Consider the following 27,408-nt stretch of genomic DNA (forward strand, 5'->3'; position numbering starts at 1 on the left):
TAACAATGAACAATTGAGATATATATAATGGGGTAAAGAATTATATTCACATAGCAGCAGTTTATTGAACCAATCCATGTTTATTGGGTAGAACATGAAGTTCCTTAAAGATAATGAGAATGTATTTGGATTTGTACTAAGGCAATGGGAAACTATTTTTCACACAAGAAAATATGTGTCAATAGACATAGGGAAAAGTAGTCAACCTCAGTAATAATAAAGAGGTTAAAAAAATCCTAAACCCAGAAGTCAAAAGAATATCATATGGACAAATGTTAATAAAAGTGATCATCCTTAACATGTTTCAGGTACAGGGAAATAGGTACTTTCATACAAGAAAATAGCAGTAAAGGATGTAATCTTCCTAAAGGGAATTTGTACACATTTGTAGTTTCAGACATGTTTATACCTTATGAATTGTTGACCTTCTAAAAAAATGTATTTTAAGGAAATAAAGATGATGGCAAGATGAAGATATTCATCACAGTATTTTATATAGAAAAAATAATTTTATTTTTAGTACTATGGACTTGACTAATAGAGACTGTGTTCAACTTCTTCAAAGTAAAACAGACTTCTAGATAAGAGTTTCACATCTGCCACCTACTATCTATGTATTTTGGACAAATTCTTTACCCTGTCTGTAGCTCAATTTCTCCAACTGTGAAAGAGATAACTATAATAACATTTGAATATTGAAAGGCATAATGCTTATGAAGAAACTTATGATAATGTTATATAAAATGTAAAATACAGAATGTTAAATAATATATGATCCAATTTTAACTATATAATCATTTTCTGTATCAATCTATATATGGATATACATACATTATAAATAAGGCTTGATTCTAACTACATATTGTATTTACATACATTCCATGCACAAGTATTCTTAATTTTAATGGTTAGGAAAAAAACTAGGTATAATTTTGGTTGTTGCGATGTTTGCTATCAAAGAGATAAAATAAACGTGCATCCAATTAGAGAAGAATTATCACAAGGGAGCACAAATATGGGGTTATGGGTTAAGGTAAATTTTTCTTAATTATTTTCTTCATTTTCCAAATTTTATACATTATGTATTATATATTGGTTTATTTTCAGAAAAGTAAAATTTTGATTTTACTGCATTGATGTATACATTTTTAGCGTATCAATAGAAGGTTTTCCATACCACACACACACAGACACGCACACAGAAGGGAGAGATTGTAAGAGAGAGACAAAGATGGCAGTTAAGCCTTTAAATGCTTAGATTCTTTTAAGTCTCTTTCTCTTTACCTCAGTTTCTGGGACTGAGGTAAAGTAGATGCCAGACTTAATTAACTGCATCAGAAATTCAGAGCATCTGCTTCACAAACATGGAAGTCAAGCTTTGAAAAATCAGGGCAAGTGTACCTACTTGGCAACTTGGCAGCACTGATTTAAGCAAGTGTCCAGTGGGCTCTGGGCATGTGTTCTCATCACTGCCAAATGCCAGTGCTATGTATTAAACCTCCAGGTCAAACCATGAGCCTGACACCTGTTCATGAGAACACACTAAGTCTGCTTCCACAACATAAGTCAAAATTCTTATTTCATACTCTGATCCTTGAGGTTGTAACTCCTCTTCAGAGTCTTGTTGCTTTTCCTGCCCTCAGGTTAGTGTATTAAAATAATTGATTTGTTTTGTGATGAAGAGAAAGATATTTAGAATGGAAAGAAAGTAAAATTGTAAGAAGCATCAAAATGGGAAAGTAGAAGTAAAAAGGAACTTGAAATGTTATAAACCAGCTTAGTGATTATTGAACTGGGGCAAAGAGAGAAGAAAATCTCAAAGCAAAATTTATACCTTCTAATTCTATGTGATGCTGCACCCACCAAATTCAAGCTGTAACGTTTTGAAGAAAACTTACAAATGAGGTCAGACAGTGTAAAGAAAAGGAATGAACATTAATGCTATCTTTCTAAAAAAATATTCATGGCAAAAAGATAAAGAATTGGTTCTCTGATGAGATAAACACATTCAAAGGGCTTCAGAAAGAATGTCAGTGCACTCACACATCATTTTTATACCAATGGAAATAAAATGATTTAAAAGATTCTTTTCAGAAACCTAAAATATGGCAACATCTGGGGAACAGGGGTAAAATGAAAGTATGTTTGGTGCACCTGGGTGGCTCAGGTGGTTAAGCGTCTGTCTTGATCTCCAGGTCCTGAGATCGAGCCCCATGTCAGGCTCCCAGCTCAGTGGGGAGTCTGCTTCTCCTTTTCCCTCTGCCTCTCCCCCTGCTTCTCCTTCTCCCTCTGCCTCTCCCCCTCTTGTGCTCCCTATGTCTCTGTCTCTCTCTCTCAGATGAATAAATACAATCTTAAAAAAAATAAATAAATACAATGAAATTATCTTCATAATACACTTATTTGATTTTTTCAAGCATGCCTCTTTTATATAATTATTTGTGAACAAGTGGCAAACATAAATATAAACCAACAACTACAATTGAGATCAAAAGTAAAAATACATTGTTCATCTAGAACAAATTAAAATGCATAAAATTAACTTTTATATCACTAACCTAACGTCTATCATCATCTATCATCTACCATTTATTCATCCAAAATGTGCATAGTCACGTTACAGAAATAATTGAAATATTGTAAAGTTACTAAAGTGGAAAAATAGACCAAAATCCAGATCTAGAAGGAGCAGTTCAACTGATTGTTTTCTATGATTTGGCTCATTTTCCCATTTCTTCAGCAAATATTCATTAAATGGCTAGTTCACAACTTGGCTAGGCAGCAAGAATTGAATGGTAAAAAGACATACAATTTTATAGTTTTAGATTATATTCTAGATAGGAATACAGGTAAAATGTAATAAATACCCATGAACAAATTCACATTTTGGTAAGTTACAAATGGGTCCAAGACAGGAAATATTTGAGGTGGCAGGACATGACTACTATATCATTCAGTGTTCAATTAGGAAACTAGAAACTGTACCAAAGATATTTATACATATATATGTGTTTAAGAAGTTTATTAAAAATACTTCAATGGTCACTAGATTCAAATTAAGAGTTGAACAAATAATGCTAGTAAAAAAATAGTGATATCAAAGCAGAACACTAGGCAAGTTAATTAAGTTTATTAAAATCAAATGACTCATCTTTTCACATTGACATGGTAAAAAGATGCTTCATTCTAGAAATATATTTCCTTGTTGGTATTGACATTTGGATAAGAGGGAAACTATGTTTTATTTAAAATATTAGATAACAAGGAAGTTTAATTATAGAGAGATAAAAAAATTTTGATTAACATCTCTCATTCACATACACCAAATACATTTAAAAAATTTCTGACTCTAATCTATGGGATGAGAGGCCTTGTTTAATTTTCCTTTACAACTTGCAATGCAGTCTTAGTTGTAGGTTGCTAAGGGCTGTGGGGATGGAGAAGTGGGGAATTTCTAATCAATACAAAGGAAGTTTCAGTTAAGCAAGATGAGTAAGTTTTAGAGACTTGGTGTATAACATTTTACCCATTATAACAATAGTATATTGTACCACTAAATACTTGTTAAAGGGGTAGGTTGTATGTCAAGTGTTTTTACCACAATAAAATACAATAATAAAAAAAATCTCACACAAAAAAGTTTTGGCAAATATCTGGAGAAATTATATACTGTTAGTGGTAATGTAATATGCCGCTATGGTATACAGACAGAGGTTCCTCCAAAAATGAAAATTAGAACTATCACATGATCTAGAAATTCCATTTCTGAGTGTATATCCAAAATAATTTAAATCAAGATCTTAAAGAGGTATTTGCACTCCCATGTTCTTTGCAGAATTATTCACAATTGTCAAGATATGGAAACAACTAAAGCATCCATTGATTGATGATTGGATAAAGAAAATATGGTATATACATACAATGAAGTATTTATTATTCAGTCTTAGAAAGGAAAAATATCTTGCCATTTGTGACAATATGGATGAACCTGCAGGACATTATATTCAGTAAAAGAAAGCAGACACAGAAGACAAATACTACACGATAATTATATGATGTATCTAAAATAGGAGCAAACTCACAGAATGATAGCTGCCAGAGGATGGGGGAGGTAGAAATGGGGAAGTATTAGTCTAGAGATGTGTTGTATAATATAGTGCTTATAGCTAACAATACGGTATTAGGCACTTTAAAACTTATTAAGAAGGTAGATCTCCTATTTAGTGTTCTTAGCACACACACAAAAGACACAAGGAAACTCTGAGAGGTAATAGGTATATCTATACCTTTGATTGTGGTGATGGTATTAAAGGTGTTTGCTTAAGTTAAAGTCCCAACTTACTGAATGGTAGACATTAAATATGTGTAGTTCTTAGTTTATATATTATATCTCAAATGAACTATTAAAAAAAACTCAGTGGATTAACTCAACAGAAATTTATTTCTCATTATTGACACATTCTAAAATACAGCAAAGTGGACTGGTATGCAAGCACATGAGGAGCCAGGCTCTATAGCATCAGGGCTCTTGTATTTACTGGGCACCTTGATATCCACATATAAAAACTGCATTTCTCTATCTCCCTTGTAGGTAAATTTATGCTCATGAGAATTTATTCTGGTCAATGATATATAAGTGAATGCATTATACGGTAATTTTAAGAGGTCTCCTTGAAAAACTGGGGGTTTATTCTTTTTCATTCCTTTCTTCTTACTATGTAGAATGTGGACCAAATGATAAAGGCCCAAACCACCATTTGAACCAGGAAGTGGAAGTGATTTGCTAAAGATGGCAAAACAACCACATGAAAAAATAAGAGTGGACACCACTGAGACACCACATCAGCCATGACCACGTACACTTCCTTTTACCTAGAAGAGAAATAAACTTTTATTTTGTGTTAGACACACCTACTGGGGACCTTTGTTCTATGCAGCTGAATCGAATCTTAGCTGATACAGTAGGTATAGCAGAGACTCAAACTAGCTTTTTAAAAACCCCTTTTCTCTCTCTGTTACATTTAATGACATGTGACATGTTAGAAGCAAATTCTTTAAAATCATGAATAATAAGGAGGCTCACTTTTATTGTTTCAATTTAACACTGTACTTAAATAAGTGGTAAGACAGTAAAACAAGAAAAAGAAAATTATTATGATTGGAAAGCAGGATTCAAAACTGTCTTCATTTTCAGTTGATATGGTTTTCCTCATAGAAACATACAGTAATACTTAAATTGTTAGATTTCATAATGAACTCAGGAAGGATGCTAGATATAAAATCAATTTAGAAAAGTAAGTTGCCTTGTAATACCAACAAAGATGTTAGAGAATATAATTTAATAAAAGAAAAAATTATAAAACTACCTCAAAATATAACTGATATAAGAGAAAATCTTAAAAAAGCACAGGATTTTGAAAAGAAAATCACAAAAGTATTTACTTTTTATATGTGGCAAGCAGTGTTTCAATATGAGGAAAGTGTCAGTTCATTCCAAATTAATCTATAAAATCAATGTAATTCCAATCAAAACCACACCTACTTGGGTTTTTTTGTTTTGTTTTGTTTTCTATAGATTAGGTAAGATATTTCAAAACTACATGTGGAGTCTGAGGAGGATTTTGGGCTTGTTTATATATGAGCTCATATCATCTACAAATACAGATTATTTTACTTCTTTTCAGTCTGGGTTTTTCTTTCCTTTTCTTTTTTTTTCTTGCTGGGAAGATAAGTAATGAGGGCAGAAATCCTCATCTTTAAAATTTTTAGAGTAAAAACATTTGGTTTTTTATTATTTATTATGATATCAGCTTTGGGTTTTTCATACATGCTCCATCAGATTGAAGGAGGTCACCTTTATTCCTCATTTATTGAGTAGTTCTTACCATGAATGAATGATGAACTTGATCTAATGATTTTTCTGAGTCTATTACATGGCAATGTGGTTTTGTCGTTTTCTCTATTAATATGATCTACTACATTTGTTTTCAAATGTTAAAACTATATTGCCTTCCTTGGATATAGTTTACTTGGTCATTGTATATATCCATTTTACATTTCACTGAATTCAATTTATTAATATTTGGAGATTTTTTGTGTCTAAATTAATATTAATTAACTTATTAATATATTAATAAAAGACATTGATCTGTAGTTTTCTTGTGATGTCTTTGTTTTGTTATGATATCAAGATATACTAACTTCATAAATGAGTTGGGATGTGCTCCCTACTATTCAATTTTTTGGAAGTTTGTGAAGAAATAGTATTAATTTTTCTCTAAGTTTTTGGTAAAATTCATCAGTGAAACCATATGGTTCTGGGCTTTGCTTTGTGATAAACTTAAAAATTACTAATTCAGTCTCTTTCTTTTTAAATCAATGAAGGAAAATGGAAAAACTAATGTGTAATTATTCCATCTTTTATCATTACTTACCTAAAAGTAAATTACCTTTGCTAGAATTCTTTGTTTGTTTGTGGATTTATATTACTGTCTACACTTGATCTTAGCCAAAAGGCCGAGAAGCGATTTATATTACTGTCTAAAGACACATGCTTTCAAACTAAAGAATTTCCTAAAGACAATGTATGGGATGGGAGAAAATATTTCCAACCTCATATCTGGTAGGGGCTAATATCTAAAATATGTAAGGGACCCATACAACTGAACAGAAAACAAAACAACAACAACAACAACAACAACAAACCACCAAATTATCCAATTTAAATTTTGAGCGAAAAATCTGAATAGATGTTTTCCCTAAGAAGACATCCAAATGGCCAACAGGTACATAAAAGGTTGTTCAAAATCACTAATCATCAGGAAAATGTAAGTCAAAACCACAATGAGATGTCACCTCACATGTGTTAAAATAGATATTGTCAAAATGATAAGAGATAAGTGCTAGTGGGGACATGGAGAAAAGGGAAGCCTCAGGCACTGTTGGTGAGAATGTAAATTGGTACAGCCACTGTAGAAAATAGTATGCAGATATACTGAAAAATTAAAAAATAGAGGTATCATATGATCCAGCAAATCATCAAACAAGTGTATACCCAAAGGAAACGAATCACTATCTCAAAGTTTCTGTACCTCTATGTTTTTTTGTGGCATTATTTATAATATGAAAACAACTGTGTCTATAAATAGATGAGTGGGTAAAGAAGATATTATGAAGATAAATGGGATTTTACTCAGCCATAAAAAGAAGGTAAAGGATTACCTTTCCACTTTCAACAACATGGATGCAACTTGAGGACATTATGCTAAGTGAAATGACTTAGACAGAGAAAGACAAATATTGTTTAAGCCCACTTATATATGAATCTAAAAAAATCCAAACTTAGGGGCACCTGGGTGGCTCAGTCGGTTAAGCGGCTGCCTTCTGCTCAGGTCATGATCCTGGGGTCCTCGGATCAAGCCCTGCATTGGGCTCCCCACTCAGCGGAGAGCCTGCTTCTCCCTCTCCCTCTGCCTGCCACTCTGCCTACTTGTGCTCTCTCTCTCTCTCTCTCTCTGTCAAATAAATAAATAAAATCTTTAAAAAAAATAAAAAATCCAAACTCATAGAAACAGAGAATAGATTGGTGGTTGCCAGGAGTGGGGGTGGGGAGGTGAGGGAAATGGGTGAAGGTGATCAAAGCATACAAACTTCCAGTTATAAGATGAAGAAACTCTAAGGATGTAATGTACAACATGGCAACTATAGTTAACATTATAGTATTATATATATATTTTAAAGTTTTTAAGAGAGTAATCTTAAAAGTTCTCAATACACACAAAAAAGTTGTAACTATGTGAGGTGATGGATATGGTAACTAACTTATGATATTCATTCATAGTATATACATATATCAAATCATGTACAGCTCAAACTTTAACAATGTTGTATGTCAATTATATTTCAATAAAGCTGGAAAAAATAAGGATTTCCTCTAGTATGTAAGGCAGATCTTCTAGCAACAATATGTCAGTTTTTGTTTATCTGAGAACCGCTTTATTTCATCTTTATGTTTTAATGACAGCTTTTCTGAATATAGGATCTTTGGTTGACAGTTTCTTTCTGGCAGTATTTTTGTATGCCATCCCACTGCCTTCTGGCATTCATTGTTTCTAATGTATGGTCACTGGAAAGAGTAAAATAACACCATTTCTCTTACTACTCCCAATTTTTTTTCTCTTGATTTTGGCTTTCAACCTTTTGTCTGTGATGTTTCTGGGTGGGATGTTTTTTAATTTATCATACTTGAGGCTTATCTTCTTAAATGTATAGGTTGGTGTTTTTCATTGAATTTGTGAAGTTTATACTATTAATTTTGAATAGTATTTTGTCCCTTTTGCTTTCTTTTCTTCTGGTATTTCTATTACACCCGTTGGTGTATTTAATGTCCCACAATCTTCTGAGGTTCTGTTTATTTTTCTTCATTTATTTTATCTGTTTTTCAAATCATGTAATATCTATTCATATTCCTTTAAGTTCAACTTAAAGGCAGGGATCTTGGTAAGGGGGAAGGAGAAATGTCTTAATTTCCTGAAAATGCTGAGCCTTTTCCTGGAATGTGTTATCATAATTCTATGAATCCTATTTGGCCAAAATCATGTAACAATGCTGACCCTAGCTATAAAACCAAGTCCAAATTTTTTTTTTTAGCCTTTCTAATGGGAATGTCCACTAAGAAGAGAGCTGGAAGTATGTTTGTTTCATCAATAAATAGTATTTGAAAGAAGTAATTTAGGAATAGTAAGAATTGTTATTATATCTGTAATTGCAATGTTGATGTAATTGGGACTCCAAAGGAAACTAGAATGTTTCATGCCCAAGAGTAAAATAATGGTTGCATGAAAAAAAATGGTTGCATAGTATATTAACAGAAGTGAATAGGCTTAATTTTGGTGTTAAATAAGAAAATACTCTTTGAATTAGACTGCTGATTTAGCAACAGTTAAAAACATACCACATATGAACAAGAACAAGTTGATACAACTGTAGGAAAAAAACCCCAAAACTTCTTTAAATAATAACATAATTACAGGAAAATCAAGCTTCTGATTTTCAGAGCATTTTATCCTTCTATTCTCAGCAGGAAAAAACAATTGGGGAAAAACCTGACAAATTCTGTGACCCAGATGTTAAGAATGAGTTTGTAATTTTTTTCTGTATCACCATCTGAATTCTATCATCTCAGGTATTTTCCTGGCAATATATGGTGTTATTTTAATAGCTGCATATTCTTTTGTGATTATTTAACTGCTTACAGTGTCTTTTGGGAGCAGATACTTGATATGCTTTCCTTTACTCCTGTGTATCATTTTTATTTGGCATCATCCTAGTTAAAAATTAACATTTTTGCAAATAAAATAAGTAATATTTTTGGAGTCTGTGCTGGAGTCAATCAAATAAATTTTAAGCAACATTCTTGACCACTGCAAATTGTAACATTTACTTTATATATTTGCATAGCACATGTACTATCTTAGCAGCTCACTATAGTACTGTGGAAGATTAATGGAGTATAGAAAGATGACTTGCAGGTTAATTGACTTGTTGAAAGGTAAGGAAAAGAAAATATGTAACTCTCGTTGTGCAAAATGTAGCTCTTTTTCTCAACTTTCCCCTTCTGTCATGAGTAGGCTTCAATAAGAATCCAACATAGCTGTGCTTTAGTGTTGAAGAGATACTCTCAGACTGTGTGCATCACTTATTCATGGTCATGTCTTTGTACATAGCTAAGTTTAAATTTCTATACTGATTCAGCTCTTTGTTCCTAATAAGTGTCTATTTGTCTATGTCAAAAGAGCAAATCAGAAATTTATCTATGTCTAGACCAACAATCCCTGAGAATATATCTCCTAGGTAGCATTGAAGCCATAAACCATCCAGGATAGTCAATCATTAGCCAAGTGCCTGAGATGGAATCTTCTAAGCCGTGTTCAGAAAGATATTAAAAAAATGCCTTAATTATCCTTGAGTTTTTCCAGAATTAGAATCATAAGGTGGTTAAAACTCATAAAATAGTTTGATAAACTGTATAAACTTTACCTTGCAGAAGAAGTTGATATTTACAGAATATCACCAGCCTTACTGTCACAAATATTTGGATACACTTAGATATGTCTATGAATATATCAGGAACAAATAATTTATATTTTAAAATGTAAATTTGTCTCCAAATAGTATTATAATAGCACTCATTCAGTTCTCTTACATATTAGCAAATGAAATAAATCACATGGGGAATTTTACTTGCTACAAATAAATTTTAATAATTACAAGACACATGAAAAATGTTCACTTTAAGAATCGAAAAATAAAGATGGATTTTCTTTAAAGAGATAATTAAAAAATATTATTATTCAAACTGTCCAGTGCTCTCTCATAAAAGGTGGGCAAGTTGATTGCTTTGTTTTGCAATAAACAATAAGCGAATTGAGAAGATTTATAAAACAGTGTGGCTCCTGTGAGATTTTTTAAAAAAAATTAGTTGTTTCTAATCATGATGATTTTAGGGATCTTGCACATTTACAGCACTTAAACCAAGAAAAATATATAATATACAATTAATTTAATAATATTGTTCTTAAAAAAAACTGAAGCTGTGTATAGTTTTATGAACACCAGGTAGCCTTTATTCTTGGTATAGCTAATTTATTTTACCATAATACTTTTTTTCAAGTTTTTATTTAAATTCTAATTAACATACAGTGCCATATTAGTTTCAGGTGTAGAATTTAGTGATTCATCACTTTCATACAACACCCAGTGCTCATCACAAGTGCCCTCCTTAACACATCACCCATTTAACCCTTCACCCATGCCCACCTCCCCTCCAGCAACCCTCAGTTTGTTCTTTATAGTTAAAAGTCTGTTTCCTGGTATGCCTCTCTTCCCTGCACCCCCAATATGTTCACCTGTTTTGTTTCTTAAATTCCACATATGAGTGAAATCATATGGTATTTGTTTCTCTGACTGACTTATTTGACTTAGCATAATTTCTCTAGGTCAGTCCACAGCAATTGCATTACTACATATTTACTCAAGGATACAAAAATACTGATTAGAAAGGATACATACACCTCGATGTTTACAGCAGCATTACCTACAATAGCCAAAGTATGGAAAGAACTCAAATGTCTATTGGCTGGTGCTCACTTCGGCAGCACATATACTAAAATTGGAATGATACAGAGAAGATTAGCATGGCCCCTGTGCAAGGATGACATGCAAATTCATGAAGTGTTCCATATTTTTGGTATATATATACAATGGGATATTATGCAGTCATCAAAAGGAATGAAATCTTGCCATTTGCAATGACGTGGATGGAACTGTATGGTATTATGCTGAGCGAAATAAGTCAATCAGAGAAAGACATGTATCATATGATCTCACTGATATGAAGAATTCTTAACTTCAGGAAACAAATTGAGGGTTGCTGGAGTGGGGGGATGGGAGGGATGGGGTGGCTGAGTGATAGACATTGGGGAAGGTATGTGCTATGGTGAGTGTTGTGAATTGTGTAAGACTGTTGAATCGCAGATCTGTACCTCTGAAACAAATAATACATTATATGTTAGAAATAAAAAGAAGAAGAAGATAACAGGAAGGGAAAAATGAAGGGGGGGAAATCGGATGGGGAGATGAACCATGAGTGACTATGGACTCTGAGAAACAAACTGAGGGTTCTAGAGGGAAGGGGGTGTCTGCATGGAGCACTGGGTGTTATACACAAACAATGAATCATGGAACACTACATCAAAAACTAATGATGTAATGTATGATGATTAACATAAAAAAAGTGCAAAAAAGGTCTACTGGCTGATGAATAGATAAAGATGTGGTATATATACAATGGAATATTACTCAGCCATGCCATAACACTTTTAATAGAGATAATCATGAAAACCTAAATCACTGAATAAAAACTGACAAAATATTCATGTTCACAGTTAGAGAAATATGCTTTAATTTTCAGGGAAAATTTGCGAAGACTGTGATCTGGCCAAATGAGTAAGCACATCCAAATTTACACATCAATGCCATTGTCTTATTTGTAAATGATGTGTGTTTACTAAATTCTAAAGAAGTTGTTTTGTTATATAAATTAGTCTTAAATAACAAACAAGCTTTTTATAATTTCCTCATTGCACTTTTATGTTTTTTTTTGTGTGTGTGTCTGTGTGTGTGTATAGGTTGGTAGTTAACAAACATCAAGTGTGCACCATGTGCTAAACATTCTTCACAATTATTAACACTTGTTAATTTATTTAAATCTTATCATAGCCCTGAGGTAGAGTCTAATGTTTTACTCAGTGTTACTGGTTAGAGAGCAGGTAGAGTGAGGGAATCTGTGTTCAGAACCCACACTTTTGACCACTACAATTGTGCATCATATTAAATTAATAGCTATAGCTATTCTATTGATATTTTCTTTAAAAATGTCCCAGGATTTGATAAATTAAAATCATAACAGATTTATGTCATTTATTGTAAAGTGGTAGTAATATGAGGCAGTATAGAATTGAAACAAGAATACAATCCAGGAGGGACACCTGGGTGGTGCAGTCCATTCAGCATCTCCCTCTTGGTATCAGCTCAGGTCATGATCTCAGGGTTGTGGGATGGAGCGGGCTCCATGCTCAATGCACATTCTGCTTATCCCTCTCCCTCTGCTCCTCCCGCTGCTTGCACTCTTCTCTCTCTCTCAAAAATAAATAAATAAAATCTTAAAAAAAAAAAGAATAGAATGCAGGAATACAGGCACTTCACCTGCTAATGAAAAAATAACACTGCAATGTAGTCATGAAAAGGTGATTTTTAAAAATAAATGGTTCTGAATCTCTTATATTTAAAAATAATAACTTGATCTTCATGTCATATACAAAAGTCAAGCCTAGATTAATTATAGATCTAAATATGAAGAATGAAACAATAAAATCTTTAGAGATAAATATAGAAGAATGTTTCTATGGCAAACATTAGGCAATATTTTTAAAGGTGTTACAAAAACCACTAGCCACAAAAAGTTTTGCTGAATTGCATTTGTTTATAAATAATAACTTCAGATCATCAAAGGTACTATTAATCGAGTGAAAAAGTAGTCTACAGAGACATAGGAAATAATCATAATACATATATCTGGCAACATACTCATGTCTAGAATATATAAAGAACACCAACAAATCAATAATAAAACAAAAGGCAATGTGATATAGAAAAGAACAGAAGTCTTAAACACTTCAAATAAGAGGATATCCAATGTCTAGTAAACATATGCAACACTGTTCAACTTCATTTTCCATCTGAAAAATGCACATTGGAACCACAGTGCAATGCTATTACACAATCATCAGGAAACCTAAAAGGAAAGATGACAATCCACGGATTGTCAAAGTATTGGAACAACTGAAACTCTGATATACTGCTGGCAAGAGTGTAAATTAATATAACCAAAGCGGATAACTGTTTGCCAGTATCTGTTAATGCCAAATACATGTATACTTTGTGACTCAACAAGTCCAACACTGGGTATATAAACTAAAATAACGACATATATTCACCAAAAGACATGCTGAAGAATATTGTAGCAGAACTATTCATAATAGTCAACAACAGAATAAAATTGACAGGTAAAAAGAAGGATAGCTAAGGTGTAAGCTCTCAATGAAAGTAAAACATTATACATCAATAAGAATAAACAAAGTATAATTATGTGCACCTACTTATGTAAAACTGACAAATAAAACATTAAAAGAAGCCAAACATAAGGTGTAAATTCTGTCTTAGTATATTTATATAAAGTCAATTAATTGTGGTGTTAAAGTTCACCCAAGTGGCTATCTTTGGTGGTAATAGCGACTTAGAGGAGGCTCTAGGTTTGTTCTGGGGAGCAGGTAATGTTCTCTATATCTTCAGTGGGTGTAGGGATGCTCACTTTGTAAAAGTTCACTTTTGCTTTGTGCAATTTTTTATATGCATATTATAGTTTACTATATTGTAGTAATTTCAAAATTATAGTAGAACATTTCTTAAAGTTATTAATAAGGATGCATTTTGAACTTGCCCTTGTCTTATAGACACTTATTTATTTTAGTTATTAAAGCCATTTCATTCCAAACCCAGTGAAAGTGCGGCAGTTTGACTACCAGATTTTCATTTCCATCTTTTAGGTGACTTACTGTCTTTAATACATTTTTTTTTTGCTAGAGTTAGTTTTGGTTATTTAGCAATTATTTAAGATTTCTAAATATTATGGAAATATTGGCATATGAAAACAAAAGGAAAAAATCATAAAATACTCTATAGTCTCTCTTACGAAAGCACATTGAATAGAAAAGCCTGGATGCAATAGAAAAAGGGTAGAGGCAGGAGGAGCTACTGGTCAAAAACTGGTCCAAAAACATGTTATTTTTTAAAAAAAGCACTTTTTCACAAAGTTCCTAATACATTACAAGAAAATACTTGGACTAAATGAATGAAGTGTTCAAAAATTGAAACATGGAGTTGGGCCCACTTCAAAGCCCTTAAAGTGACTCTATAGTAGCTCTGGTTCAAAGGATTCATGGATGTAGTACAACTAGGAGTCAGCTGTAGTCCTTCCAGCTGTTAGACGGGGCAAGACACCAAAGCCTCTTATTTTAGGTTTATTTGTAAAATGAAGATAATACTTCATACTTTATAGTCTTTTTTACAATAGTGACCTTATTTTTTTTTAATTTTTTAGTCTATTATAAAGTAAGATAATTAGTAAATTAGAGTGTATATTTTTGAGTCTTAATACACTACTAACAATCTCCTTTTGGAATCATAGTCTAGTTTTAAGCTACTGTGAATAAAGCTGCTATAAACATTCACAATCTGATTTTTGTGAAACATAAGTTTGTGAACATAAATTTGCATTTCTCTGGAGACTAATGTTCAACTGTTTTCTAGATTTACAGTATCATTTTACATTTACATTCTCACCAACAGTGTTTGAATGATTCAGTCTCTAGGTATCCTTGCCAGCATTTGGTGTTATCAATTTTAATATAGCCATGTTGATAGGTGTGCTGAGATATCATATATTGTAGTTTAATTTACACTTCATTGATGGCTAATGATGTCAAACATAATTTCATAACAATTTTTTACCTACAGATAAGATATTGTTTCTGTCCCTACTTTCAAGATTTTTTTCCTTTGTCTTTAGTTTTGTAAATCTGAATTTGCTGTGTCTTGGTGTTTACCTGTTTGGTATTTATACAGCTTCTTGTTTCTATAGACGTATGTCTTTTGCCAAATTTGGGAAATTTTTAGACATCATTCTTCTAGTGTTTCCTTAGCCCTGTACTCTCTCTCATTTCCTTGCAGCAGTCTGATATGAATGTTAGGAGTTTGGTAATGATCTCATTTGTCTTTGAGGTTCTAGTCATCTTAGTTTATTTACTCTGTCGTTCAGATTGCATAATCTCGATTGTTTATCCAGTTCACTTGTTCTTTTTCTGCCCCTCCACCCTGCTGCTGTACACATATACTGAGGCTTTTATTTCAGTTATTGTAAAAATTTTATGTTCTATTCCATTTGGTTCTTCTGTTTCTTTGCTGAAACTTCCCATTTTTTTTCATTTGTTTAAAGCATATTTGCAATTAATTGCTTAGTGAAACATTTTGATGATGGTTGCTTGAAAATCTTTGTCTGATAATCTTAACATTTCTGTCATCGTGGTATTGGCATCTGTGAATTATATTTTCTCATTCAAGTTGAGATTCTCCTGGTTCTTGGTATACTGACTTATTTTCCAATAAAACCTGGACATTTGGGGCATTGGTTTATGAGGCTCTGGAATTTATATAAGCCTTATGTTTTAGTTGTTTTTCTCTAATTTTGCTCCAGCAGTGGACTGGCGGTAACTCTTTATTATCAGTAAGTGGAGGTAGAAGTCCAAATTCCCCATTATCACCCATCAGACATCTGAATGGGCAGCATCCTTGTTATTGCTTGGCCAGACTGGGAGTTCCAGTTCCCACTACTGATACCGCTGCCTGGGTCAGGGAGGTGGGGTTGGCACAAGTAGTACATCATTACTGCTTCCCACTGACACCAAAAAAGAGCCTCATTATTGATAGGTAACGGCAAAAGTTCTGAGTCTCTTTTGACACCACCCCCAAAGCAGAGAGGAATGGGAGCCTCCCCACTACTAGCTCGTAGTGGAAGTCCAGTCTTCCCAACTGGCTCCTAACACATCATTGGTGGTAGGGGAAGGGGAAACATCATTAATATTGGATGGAAATCTCTTTGATTTTTTTCCCCTTTATCTCATTTTCCTTATATCAGTTTGCTATTGTTGCTGTAACAAATTAGGACAAACTTAATGGCTTAAAATAACGTACATTTATTCTCTTATAGTTCAGAAGGTCTGAAGTCTAAAATCAACATGTTAACAGGGCTATGTTTCTTTTTGAGGCTTTATGGGAGAATAGTTTCTTTGTTTTTTATCAATTGCAAGAGGCTGCTTGCATTCTTTGACTCATGGCTCATTCCTCATATCACCTTAACCTCTTGTTTCCCTTGTCACATTTCCTACTACTGAATCTAATCCTGCCTTTTATAAAGGCCCTTGTGATTACATTGAACTCACCTGGATAACCCAGGATAATCTTATTTCAAAATCCTTAACTTCATCATATCTGCTGAGTGTCTTTTAACCTGTAAGGTAACATAATCACAGATTGCTGGGATGAGGACATGGACGTATTTGGGATGCCATTATACAGTTTACTCCACCCCCATTTAAACCATTGTTAATTCTTGTAGTTTCCACTTCCAAAATATCAGAATTTTTGTTCTCAATCTTCATTTTTATCACCCTGATGGAAGCCTCCATTTCTTACCTTGACTCCTGCCATCAGAGGTTTTATTTTTTTTTTAAGATTTTATTTATTTATTTGACAGAGAGAGAGAGACAGCTAGAGAGGGAACATGAACACGGGGAGTGGGAGAGGGAGAAGCAGGCTCCCGGCTGAGCAGGGATCCTGATGTGAGGCTCGATCCCAGGACTCTGGGATCATGACCTGAACCGAAAGCAGACGCTTAACAACTGAGCCACCCAGATGCCCTGCCATTAGAGGTTTTAAACAGCAATGAGAACTATAAATTAGAAACCTGAAAAAATTTGGAAAGATATGGAAGTGAGGCTCAATTTTAAAGAATGTAATAAGGTTTTGGTTATGCATATGAGTCTGTAAAGAGCATTCCAGTCATGGATAATTTGATATAAACTGGCTGATGATACCTGGGTTTCTACCATGTGTAAGACTTTGGCAATCAAAAATCTTTGCTTGTAGTAGTATACAATTGGACAAAAAATCAGGAGAGGCCAAATATGTTAAACTGAGAAGAACCTTGCATGGATGCTATGTTGTAATATTAAAATGAGGTGAGTGTTTGAGAGAAGGGTAGATATTGAATAGCAACTATTGAACGGAACTATGAATGTCATTCTATAGAAAAGGAATTTAATTAAATTCAATTAACCTGAGTATGTTCTATGTGTCAGACTCAGCTAGGAAAAGTCTAAATATAGGAATAAATAGTACCTATGATGTACCTAAATCAGCTTACATTTAATAAGTGTAATAAAGCCCTTAAAATATGATATAATAAGTAAACTTGGAAAATTGTGTAGAGGATCTGAGAAGATTTGCACACAAATTATTGCACCAGTGGTTTGGGAAGATTTTTTTTTCCTGTCAGCAGAGATGGATAAAATGGAGAATACACATGATGCAATCAACAAGAGTGATTATCACAAAATTATGGTGAAAAGCAGACAATATATACAGATGGACAGCATGGGTATGATTAAAAACAAACAAACAAACAAAAACTTTCACCAAAACAACTTAGAAGATAAAGATTCATAGAGTAAAAACATAGAGGGGTTGAATATATTTTAGGCATTTTACACCTCCCAGTTTTCTATAACATCCTTCCTTAATTTCAGAAAAGTGTTTTTTGTTTCATGGAGAAGAGTGATGCATAGGAATACTTTTGTAGGAAACAGGATTGGGTCTGATTTACATTAGTATTATACTGATATCAGTTGTCACTTTTCCTGAATTTTTCCAGCAAGATATAGCTACATAATGTTTCAGTGTCAAAATGTCAACTCCAATGTCAAAGAAAACTTAAAATATCAAAATTTAAATCAGTTGTCTAACTACCATAACAAAAATTGTTGAATCATAGCCTATTTTCAACTAACATTGTTCTAGAAACTTGAGATAAAAATGTCTTTTCCAAAAGAGGAGAAACTTGTTTCCATATGTGGATTTTATTAAATCACCATAACCTCCTAAGCCCTTGATGGGTGTGAATAATAAATCAATAACTATTTATAATCTGGGGATATGAGTAATCCATCTTAGTACAACAATCTATGAAGAAAATTTCATCAAACATCTTAGATATTAAAAATTATTTTGTAAAATAGACTTTAAAGTTTTAAATTTGTCTGGCTATTTGCTGGATTTGGAAATAAGTCATTTTCACCAGATGGGACCTGTAGCAGAGTGCCTTGTCACTGGAATGGAACATTTAAAGAACTGTAGCAACTTATGCTTCCTCAGTGGGGCATGTACCCTCCAGTGACAAAAATTGTCTGACCTTAGCAGGAGAAATATATTAACATTTTTTAATTCCAGAGAACAACCTTGTACTTTCAGTGTTTTATCAGAGAAAAGAACTTTAAAAACCTTATTAATTAGACTCAGAAAACCTTAAAGGCTCATTATAGAATATAACCTAGATTGCAAATTTCACATATTGCAGAGTTGATTGATAATTAGAACAGAGTAACATTGCCTGTCTTTCAAAAAATAACACTTGAATACATCTATCAGAATTGTCTATTAAAATATAATATTGCTCCTGTCACACCATCAAGAAAATACATCGTTTGACTCTAAATGAAGTTATATATTTAAAACAATAGAATCTTTGGTTAAGAAAAGAACTGAATATTAAAATTGGAGGGATAAAATTATCAAAGGGTATGTTGACTATAAAGGGCATGATTCAGTAAATTATATATCAAACTGTTTAGCTGGTATTAAATAGAGCAACCTAAAAAGTGTTGATTCAATGTCTAGAGTAAGAACTGTGGTCAAAAGATGGTGAAGATATAAAGTTATAAATATGGATTCCTATAATACACTGCTTGGGTGTAGGAGCTCCTCTGGTCTAGAAGTGCAGCCCTCTCTCCAGATAATTTTTGTAAAAACTTCATAAACATAGTTTCTTAGTGTCTCTACAAAGGACCTGCTAGTCACAAGTAACCTCACTCAAGAAAGCACGAAGATAGAAGAACCTCATTTTGTATCTATAGTTATCCTTGAACAGAAGCAATTCACCTCCTGGGGTCATTTTAACTATAAACAAACTGCCTAGAAATATATACTATCAGTTTCCAAGGAAAAAAAGAAGGGAATTAACCAAAGTTCAAATTCTCTTGTCCCCCTCCCTTTTTTTGTTATTCTGTTATGAAGGATAATTGGTCTAAGTTTTTTCTTTTCTCAATTATTTTAATTATTTTTTAATTTGTTTTATTGTGGTGAAAACATATAGCATGAGATCTATCTTTGCAACAAATTTTGAAGTGCACTATACTATATTATTAACTATATGCACAATGCTATACAGTACATCTCTAGAAATTATTCATCTTGCATAACTAAAACTTTATATCTGCTGAATAACAACTGCCCATTTTCTCTCTTCCCAGTCTCTGACAGCCGTCATTCTATTCTGTGCTTTTATCTCACATAAGTGGAATCACATAGTATTTGTTCTTTTGTGTTGTTGTTTTTTGTTTTTTGTTTTTTTTTTTTTTACTTAGCATAATATCCTCCAGGCTGATCTATGTTGTTTCATGTGGCAGGGTTTCCTCACTTTTAAGGCTGAGTAATTTTCTTATGTATGCACATACCGCATTTTTCCCCATTCATCCGTCAGTAGATGTTTATGTTGTTTCCATATCTTGGCTATTGTGAATAATGCTGCCATGAACATAGGAGTGTAAATATCTCTTTAAGATTCTGATTTTATCTCTTTTGGATATGTACCCAGAAGTGATATTAGTGGATCATATCTTTGACAAGGGAGCCAAGAATACACAGGAGGAAAGGATAGTTTTTTTCAAGAAACAGTGTTGGGAAAATTGAATTTCCACATTCAAAAGAATGGACCCTTATCTTATGTTCTACACAAAATCAATCAAAAAAATGGATTAAGTACCTATACATAAGACCTTAAACTGTAAAACAATTAAAAGAAATCATGAGGGAAAATCTTTTTGACATTGGTCTTGACAATGATTCTTTGGATATGACACCAAAAGCAGAGGAAACAAAAACAAAAATAAACAATAAAACTGTCAAACTAAAAATCTTCTTCACAGCAAAGAAAAAAATCACAAAATGAAAATATAACCCATCCATATCCAAGGGGTTAACCCCCAAAATATATAAAGAACTCTAACAACTCAATAGCTAATAATAACAACAATGATAATATTAATAGTAACAATACAGATAATATAAATTACCTGACTAAAAAATGAGCAAAAGACCTGAATAAACATTTCTCCAAAGAATACATACAAATGGCCAATAAGTATATGAAAAGTTTCTCAAACCTGTGAGAAATGTTTATTTAAACAAAACACACAAACACAGATTACAAGCTTTGGCAAGGATATGGAGAAATTGGAACCTTTGTGCACTGTTGGTGGGAATAGAAATGGCGTAACCACTATGGAAAACAGTATGGAAGTTCCTAAAAAAAAAAAAAAAATAGAACTACTATATGATCCAGGAATCTTACTTCTAAAATATTTTTCCTTATAGTGTCATTGTCAAGCTCTTTTTGTCTTCCATTTTCTAAAATTATTTGTGTATTTTTGTTCTTTTTAGATTTTTGATAGAATTCAGTGAGAAATGGGCTCTGAGATTCTCTTCCTCTCAGAATATTTTTAATTACAAATGTAATTTCTATGTGAAATATATAAAACTTCAATTTTTTTACTGCATCTCTTTTTTAAATTTTTTATTGTTATGTTAATCACCATACATTACATCATTAGTTTTTGATGTAGTGTTCCATGATTCATTGTTTGTGCAAAACACCCAGTGCTCCACGCAGAACGTGCCCTCTTTAATACCCATCACCAGGCTAACCCATCCCCCCACTCTCCTCCCCTCTAGAACCCTCAGTTTGTTTTTCAGAGTCCATCATCTCTCATGGTTTGTCTCCCCCTTCGACTTACTCCCCTTCATTCTTCCCCTCCTGCTATCTTCTTTTTTTTCTTTTTTCCTTTTTTTAATTTTTATTTTTTTAAAGATTTCATTTATTTATTTGAGAGAGAGAGAATGAGATATAGAGAGTATGAGAGGGAAGAGGGTCAGAGGGAGAAGCAGACTCCCTGCCGAGCAGGGACCCCAATGTGGGACTCGATCCCGGGACTCCAAGATCATGACCTGAGCCAAAGGCAGTCACTTAACCAACTGAGCCACCCAGGCGCCCTCTTTCTCTTTTTTCTTAACATATGTTGCATTATTTGTTTCAGAAGTACAGATCTGTGATTCAACAGTCTTGCACAATTCACAGCTCTCACCATAGCACATACCTTCCCCAATGTCTATCACCCAGCCACCCCATCGCTCCCACGCCCCACCACTCCAGCAACACTCAGTTTGTTTCCTGAGATTAAGAATTCCTCATATCAGTGAGGTCATATGATACATGTCTTTCTCTGATTGACTTATTTCACTCAGCATAACACCCTCCAGTTCCATTCACGTCATTGCAAATGGCAAGATCTCATTCCTTTTGATGGCTGCATAATATTCCATTGTGTATATGTACCACCTCTTCTTTATCCATTCATCTGTCGATGGACATCTTGGCTCTTTCCACAGTCTGGCTATTGTGGACATTGCTGCTATAAACATTGGGGTGCATGTACACCTTCGGATCCCTACATGTGTATCTTTGTGGTAAATACCCAGTGTGCAATTGCTGGATCATATGGTAGCTCTATTTTCAACTGTTTGAGGAACCTCCATACTGTTTTCCAGAGTGGTTGCACCAACTTGCATTCCCACCAACAGTGTAGGAGGGTTCCCCTTTCTCCGCATCCCCGCCAACATCTGTCGTTTCCTGACTTGTTAATTTTAGCCATTCTGACTGGTGTGAGGTGGCATCTCATTGAGGTTTTGATTTAGATTTCCCTGATGCCGAGGGATGTTGAGCACTTTTTCATGTGGCTGTTGGCCATTTGGATGCCTTCTTTGGAAAAATGTCTGTTCATGTCTTCTGCCCATTTCTTGATTGGATTATTTGTTCTTTGGGTGTTGAGTTTGATAAGTTCTTTATAGATTTTCGATACTAGCCCTTTATCTGATATGTCATTTGCAAATATTTTCTCCTATTCTGTCGGTTGTCTTTTGGTTTTGTGGACTGTTTCTTTTGCTGTGCAAAAGCTTTTTATATTCATGAAATCCCAATAGTTCATTTTTGCCCTGGCTTCCCTTGCCTTTGGCGATGTTTCTAGGAAGAAGTTGGTGCACCTGAGGTCGAAGAGGTTGCTACCTGTGTTCTCCTTTAGGATTTTGATGGACTCCTGTCTCACATTTAGGTCTTTCAATCATTTGGAGTCTATTTTTGTGTGTGGTGTAAGGAAATGGTCCAGTTTCATTCTTCTGCAGGTGGCTGTCCAATTTTCTCAACATCATTTGTTGAAGAGACTGTCTTTTTTCCATTGGACATTCTTTCCTGTTTGTCAAAGATTAGTTAACCATAGAGATGAGGGTCCATTTCTAGGCTCTCGATTCTGTTCCATTGATCTTTGTGTCTGTTTTTGTGCCAGTACCATACTGTCTTGATAATGACAGCTTTGTAATAGAGCTGGAAGTCTGGAATTGTGATGCCGCCAGCTTTGCTTTTCTTTTTCAAGATTCCTCTGGCTATTCGGGGTTTCTTCTGGTTCCATACAAATTTTAGGATTATTTGTTCCATTTCTTTAAAAAAGTGGATGTTACTTTGATGGGGATTGCATTGAATGTGTAGATTGCTCTAGGTATCATTGACATCTTCACAATGTTTGTTCTTCCAATCCATGAGTATGGAACGTTTTTCCATTTCTTTGTGTCTTCTTCAATTTCTTTCATGAGTATTTTATACTTTTCTGAGTACAGATTCTTTGCCTCTTTGGTTAAATTTATTCCTAGGTTTCTTATGGTTTTGGGTGTAATTGCAAATGGGATCGACTCCTTGATTTGTCTCTCTTCTGTCTTGTTGGTCTATAGGAATGCCACTGATTTCTGTGCATTGATTTTATATCCTGCCACTTTACTGAATTCCTGTATGAGTTCTAGCAGTTTTGGGGTGGAGTCTTTTGGGTTTTCCACATACAGTATCATATCATCTGCAAAGAGTGAGAGTTTGACTTCTTCTTTGCCGATTAGGATGCATTTGATTTCTTTTTGTTGTCTGATTGCTGTGGCTAGGACTTCTAATACTATGTTGAATACCAGTAGTGATAGTGGACATCCCTGCCACGTTCCAGACCTTAGGGGAAAAGCTGAGAGCTTTTCCCCATTGAGAATGATATTCACTGTAGGTTTTTCATAGATGGCTTTTATGATATTGAGGTATGTACCCTCTATCCCTATACTCTGAAGAGTTTTGATCAAGAAAGAATGCTGTACTTTGTCAAATGCTTTTTCTGCATCTATTGAGAGGATCATATAGTTCTTGTTCTTTCTTTTGTTAATGTATTGTATCCCGTTGATTGATTTGCGGATGTTGAACCAACCTTGCAGCCCAGGGATAAATCCCACTTGGTCATGGTGAATAATTCTTTTAATGTACTTTTGGATCCTATTGGCTAGTATTTTGGTGAGAATTTTTGCATCCATGCTCATCAAGGATATTGGTCTGTAATTCTCCTTTGTGATGGGGTCTTTGTCTGTTTTTGGGATCAAGGTAATGGTGGCCTCATAAAATGAGTTTGGAAGTTTTCCTTCCATTTCTATTTTTTGGAACAATTTCAGGAAACTAGGTATTCTCCTTTTTTTAAAGATTTATTTGAGAGAGCGAGAATGAGAGAGAGAGAGTACATGAGAGGGGAGAGGGTCAGAGGGAGAAGCAGGCTCCTCGCCGAGCAGGAAGCCTGATGCGGGACTTGATCCCAGGACTCCGGGATCATGACCTGAGCCGAAGGCAGTCGTTTAACCAACTGAGCCACCAAGGCACCTGGTATTAATTCTTCTTTAAATGTTTGATAGAATTCCCCTGGGAAGCCATCTGGCCCTGGGCTTTTGTTTGTTGGGAGATTTTTGATGACTGCTTCAATTTCCTTCGTGGTTATAGGTCTGTTTAGGTTTTCTATTTCTTCCTGGTTCAATATTGATAGTTGATACATCTCTAGGAATGCATCCATTTCTTCCAGGTTATCTAATTTGCTGGCATAGAGTTGCTCATAATATGTTCTTATAATTGTTTGTATTTCTTTGGTGTTGGTTGTGATCTCTCCTCTTTCATTCATGATTTTGTTGATTTGGGTCCTTTCTCTTTTCTTTTTGATAAGTCTGGCCAGGGGTTTATCAATCTTGTTACTTCTTTCAAAGAAACAGCTCCTAGTTTTGTTGATGTGTTCTACTGTTCTTTTGGTTTCTATTTCATTGATTGCTGCTCTGATCTTTATTATTTCTCTTCTCCTGCTGGGTTTAGGCTTTATTTGCTGTTTTTTCTCTAGCTCCTTTAGGTGTAGGGTTAGGTTGTGTATTTGAGACCTTTCTTGTTTCTTGAGAAAGGTTTGTATTGCTATATATTTTCCTCTCAGGACTGCCTTTGCTGTATCCCAAAGATTTTGAACAGTTGTATTTTCATTTTCATTGGTGTCCATGAATTTTTTTAATTCTTCTTTAATTTCCTGGTTGACCCATTCATTCTTTAGTAGGATGCTCTTTAGCCTCCATGTATTTGAATTCTTTCCGACTTTCTTCTTGTGATTGAGTTCTAGTTTCAAAGCATTGTGGTCTGAAAATATGCAGGGAATAATCCCAATCTTTTGGTACCAGTTGAGACCTGATTTGTGACCTAGGATGTGATCAGTTCTGGAGAATGTTCCATGGGCACTAGAGAAGAATGTGTATTCCGTTGCTTTGGGATGGAATGTTCTGAATATGTCTGTGAAGTCCATTTGGTCCAGTGTGTCATTTAAAGTCTTTTTTTCCTTGTTGATCTTTTGCTTAGATGATCTGTCCATTTCAGTCAGGGGGGTATTAAAGTCCCCCACTATTATTTTATTGTTGTCAATGTGTTTCTTCGCTTTTGTTACCAATTGCCTTATATAATTGGCTGCTCCCATGTTAGGGGCATAGATATTTACAATTGTTAGATCTTCCCGGGGGATAGACCCTTTAAGTAGGATATAGTGTCCTTCTTCATCTCTTATTACAGTCTTTGTTTTAAAATCTAATTTGTCTGATATAAGACTTGCCACCCCAGCTTTCTTTTGGTGTCCATTAGCATGGTAAATGGTTTTCCACCCCCTCACTTTCAATGTCGGGGTGTCTTTGGGTCTAAACTGAGTCTCTTGCAGACAGCATTTGATGGGTCTTGTTTTTTAATCCAATCTGATAGCCTATGTCTTTTGATTGGGGCATTTAGCCCATTTACATTCAGGGTAACTATTGAAAGGTATGAATTTAGGGCTATTGTATTCCCTGTAAGGTGACTGTGACTGTATATTGTCTGTGTTCCTTTCTGACCTATACTAGTTTTAGGCTCTCTCTTTCCTTAGAGGACCCCTTTCAATATTTCTTGGAGGGCTGGTTTCATGTTTGCAAATTCCTTTAGTTTTTGTTTGTTCTGGAAGTTTTTTTTATCTCTCCTTCTATTTTCAATGACAGCCTAGGTGGATATAGTATTCTTGGCTGCATATTTTTCTCGTTTAGTGCTCGGAAGATATCTTGCCAGTCCTTTCTGGCCTGCCAAGTCTCTTTGGATAGGTCTGTTGCCAATCTAATATTTCTACCATTGTAGGTTACATATCTCTTCTCCGGAGCTGCTTTCAGGATTTTCTCTTTGTCTCTGAGACTCGTAAGTTTTACTATTAGATGTTGGGGTGTTGACCTATTTTTATTGATTTTGAGAGGGGTTCTCTGTGTCTCCTGGATTTTGATGCCTGTTTCCTTCCTCACATTAGGGAAGTTCTCTGCTATTATTGGTCCAATATACCTTCTGCCCCTCTCTCTCTTTCTTCTTCTTCTGGGATTCCAATTTTTCTAATGTTGTTTCGTCTTATCATATCGCTTATCTCTCGAATTCTGCCCTCGTGATCCTGTAGTTGTTTTTCTCTCTTTTTCTCAGCCTCTTTATTTTCCATCATTTGGTCTTCTATATCGCTGATTCTCTCTTCTGCCTCATTTATCCTAGCAGTGAGTGCCCCCATTTTTGATTGCACCTCATTAATAGCCTTTTTGATTTCGACTTGGTTAGATTTTAGTTCTTTTATTTCTCCAGAAAGGGTTTCTCTAATAACTTCCACGCTTTTCTCAAGCCCAGCTAGTATCTTTAAAGTCATGATTCTGAACTCTAGGTCTGACATCGTACTAATGTCCGTATTGAGTAGGTCCCTGGCAGACGGTACTAACTCTTGTTCTTTTTGCTGAGGTGACTTTTTTCATCTTGTCATTTTGTCCAGAGGAGAATAGATGAATGAGAGAACAAAATGCTAACAGGTTAACATCGTCCCCAGCAAATATACTCTATACAAATAAGAAAAGACCTCCAACCAGGGGAAATGAAAGGGAAAGAAAGAAAAAAGAAAGAGAAAAAAAAAATAAAATAAAAAGATAAAAACAAAAACAGAACAATACAAAAAAAAACAGAATATGATCAAATATGATCAGGCTAGTGCATAGATCAGTGTCACACACTAGATTTTGGGCGTATTTTGGTCTGTTAGAAAAAAGTGCCTCCTAAGATTTTAAAGGAAGAAAGACATATATGTACTAAATAAGGGTTGATACAATGAAGGGATGGAAGATGACTGTAAAGATGAAAATTATAAAAGATTTTATAAAAGGAATTGATAAGATAAGAAGTTGTTTGAAAAAAGAAAGAAGAATATTTAAAAGAAAAAAAAAAGGGAGAGAATGTGATCAGGCAGGAGACTAGAAGAAAGCCATACACTAGTGATTTAGGGTATATTTTGATCTGTTAGAAGAAACTGTATCTCAAAATTTTATTTTTTTTAAAGATTTTATTTATTTATTTGAGAGGGAGAATGAGAGATAGAAAGCACGAGAAGGAAGAGGGTCAGAGGGAGAAGCAGACTCCCTGCTGAGCAGGGAGCCCGATGC

General features: G+C 34.2%; 1 non-coding gene and 1 pseudogene across 1 annotated transcript; one reads left to right on the forward strand and one right to left on the reverse strand.

Annotated features, from left to right (window-relative positions):
* Positions 1-6,378: 6,378 nt before the first annotated feature.
* LOC114220953 (U2 spliceosomal RNA) lies at positions 6,379-6,528 on the reverse strand (annotated as a pseudogene).
* Positions 6,529-11,140: 4,612 nt separating this feature from the next.
* On the forward strand, positions 11,141-11,247 carry LOC114220955 (U6 spliceosomal RNA). The gene has a single exon (XR_003611662.1). It is a non-coding gene; the product is annotated as a U6 spliceosomal RNA (small nuclear RNA).
* The last annotated feature ends 16,161 nt before the right edge of the window (positions 11,248-27,408 follow it).

This window comes from Eumetopias jubatus, unplaced genomic scaffold (genome assembly GCF_037043125.1).
Source record: "Eumetopias jubatus isolate StellerSeaLion01/CBP00866 unplaced genomic scaffold, mEumJub1_p1.0 scaffold_4, whole genome shotgun sequence".
Taxonomy (NCBI): domain Eukaryota; kingdom Metazoa; phylum Chordata; class Mammalia; order Carnivora; family Otariidae; genus Eumetopias; species Eumetopias jubatus.